The following is a 2,815-nucleotide window of genomic DNA, read 5'->3' on the forward strand; positions in this document are numbered from 1 at the left end:
GAGGAACATCTACAGCCGTAAAAGCTCTGCCTGATGCTAAGAGGAGCTGAGCGCCGAGCGAAAAAGATTGAGGCTCTGGGACCTCTTTGTTCTCGCCATCTTCCCGCCCTGGAGCAGCCGCGCTGCACGGGCAGCCGGGCTGCAGAGCTTTTTGGCGGGCAGACTTACCCGAGAACACAGAGGGCGGTTTTGGCAGCGGCTCGGGAGAGCCTGAAGAAGGGCTGACCGAGAAGAGGTTCATTCCTCGGTCAGCATCTGCAGCGAGACCACCGGAGGCTGATAGTGGCCGAAACCAAGGCTTCGGGGACGAGTCTTGGTTTAACGGGAACACCCAGGCTTCCGGAAGGGCCAAAACCGGGAAGGAACATCCCCAGTTTTTAGCGCGACTTTTCCATCGAGTCGAGGAGAAGATTCAAGCCATCTCCGTCCGAGCCTGCAAGGTAAGGTGGGCTACACGGGGTGGGGGTCGCCCCGACGGGCGGCTGGGTCTGCCACCTTTTTTTTTCTTGCGTTTTGACCCCCGTCTGCGCCCAGACTGGGGCTGTAGCCTTGCATGTCCCTGGCAAGCGGGTGGGTTTTCTTTTTCTGGGGGAAGCTAGCACTGAGTGCTATCCTTCGCCTAGTCTTCTGTGGGGACCTAGATTAGATCGCTTTTTCTTCTCCTCGAAAAAGTTGTCTTCTCTATCCTCCCCTCCCCATTCTGGGCTGGACGGAGGGGGTAGAAAAGACACCAGTAAGGATCAGCTAAGAGGGCGACACGTTAGCTATAGGAGCGTTGTTAAAAGGGGCCCTTTACACCCACGCATTGCGCCGACATCCAGCTGCGTCGGGCGGCCCCCCCCCCCTCCTATAAATTTCCCCTTTTTGCTTCTGTGAAGCTCCCTATATCCCCATCCCCTCGGACTTTCCTAAAACCCTTTCCTATCCTCCCTTGGGGATTGCTGTGGCCGAGCCGCCCCAAGTGCCCTGCCGGACACTGCTCAGGCCAAGTGCAGTGTACCCGGCACCCCCTCCCAAGATGGCGCTGGCCACGCCGCTCGGGACCCATTTCCCGCCTTGACCCTTCTTTTCCGCCCCTGGTTTCCCGCCAGTCCCATTTCTTTCCCAATAGCCCTGCACCGTCCCTGCACGAGGCTAGTCCCTATTGTGGGGAGGCGGGGTTGGATATTCCCCCATCCTTCTTCGGGCTCGTCCTCTGGGGGGAGGGTCGGGAGGGATCTTCTCCCGAGGAAATGGAGCCGAAACCCGGGACTGAGGATCCGTCATTTTGTCTTCCCCCTGAAATGGCGGCGCCCCGGTCCACCCCTTACCAATACCCCCTGTTAATCATGGCAATCACTAATTAAGTGATTGTCTGATTCCCCTATCCTATTCCTTAATATACCCTACCCAATACTCCTTTTTATTTAACTACGAATTCCTCTTTTTGCTTTTGATTATTTTTGAATAATCTGTTTGTTGAGTTATATTTTATAGAAAAAAAAATCATCCCAGTTAATTAATACTCAAGATATTATGCCCACCTCTCAAACGGACATTCAAATTGAACAAACCACATCGCTATCTGCTAACTCTGCTTTAAAACAAGCGCCGTTATCCGCTGACTCTGCTTTAAAAATTTAAGAAGCTGAACATCGCAAACGCCGCGACGCAGCAAATTCTAAATCAGATGAAGTCACAAATCCTGCTGTGCTTTGTACCCTTAATTTGGACTTTGATTTAGAACAATTTTATATATTCCAGATAAAGTTTTTATATGTTTCATATGTTGTAATCACAATTAGTTTATCATTTTTTAATGTCTTTCAATTTATGTTTTTTTAATAATATATAATGTTACAATTTGATTTTATATTAAGTTGTTTTGTTGTAATTATAATTAATTCAGTCTTTTCTAATATTTTTTAACTTAAAGGCTGTGTTTAACCATTATTGCTACAGGAATCACTCAGCTACTATATCGCTTCAGGCTTGCTGCATTGCTGCGAAATTTAAAAATTTATTAGTTATATTTAGTTGATCTTTTATTATATTTAATTCCAATAATTCCATTTAATTATTTTATTCAAATTAGATAGTTGTAATTTTAATCATTCTAATTAAATTTTTTAGTTTGATTTCTGTCAATTATTTCATTCTATTTCAATTATTTACATTATTTACATTATTTTAGATTGTTACTCAGAGCAGCAAAACAGCAAGTTTTGTGCAGTCTTGTGTCTAATTTAGGCTGTTACTACTCTTCCTGCCCTATAAATGCAATAATGTGTCTTTCATGTCCTTTAAGTAATTTACAATGTTATCATATGATTTTATATTATTTGCATGTTTTATTAATTTGCTTAAACCACAAAATTCTCCTTCTTTTTGTAAAGGAAAAGAGGGAGATGCGGTGGTGTGTTTTTCTTTCATTTGATATTTGTTTAATATCTGTTTCCCCCCCCCAACCCCCCTTTCCCTGCCCCTTTCCCTAGAACCTTCCCTGTCATTCATTCTAGCCCCCTCCTCAGCTTCCAGATGTTAGTTCTGCCCTAAACTCCTCCCCTGCTATTCCCTCATTGATTGCTGTTCCTACACCCGTCCTCCTGAGTTCTGTATAAAACCTTTGCCCCCCCGCCCGCCGGGGTCTTGGGGCTCACTGAATAAAACCATCCCGTTCACCCCCCAAGTCCCGTGTCGCCTTCATCTGTCCCTGCGCGCCACGAACTGAAACTGCAGAGCTTGCGGGGGAAAGCGGCCGCCCGTTCTCTTCCCTCACCGCCCAGCACGGCACCGCTCGGGGTGCCGCGGCGAGGAGCGCATGCCGCGCCACAAC

At 47.1% G+C, this 2,815-nt stretch overlaps 1 protein-coding gene and 1 long non-coding RNA gene across 11 annotated transcripts in view; both read right to left on the bottom strand.

The window, feature by feature from the left end:
• Nucleotides 1-2,815, bottom strand: part of MTUS2 (microtubule associated scaffold protein 2) — a 273,605-nt gene that overhangs the window by 91,165 nt on the left and 179,625 nt on the right. The gene's annotated exons all lie outside the window — the stretch shown is intronic.
• The window catches only part of LOC146768713 (uncharacterized), a 56,798-nt gene that overhangs the window by 21,954 nt on the left and 32,029 nt on the right, over nucleotides 1-2,815 (bottom strand). The window lies entirely within an intron of this gene.

The sequence above is a fragment of the Lonchura striata genome, chromosome 1 (genome assembly GCF_050655825.1).
Source record: "Lonchura striata isolate lonStrDom1 chromosome 1, ASM5065582v1, whole genome shotgun sequence".
NCBI lineage: Eukaryota > Metazoa > Chordata > Aves > Passeriformes > Estrildidae > Lonchura > Lonchura striata.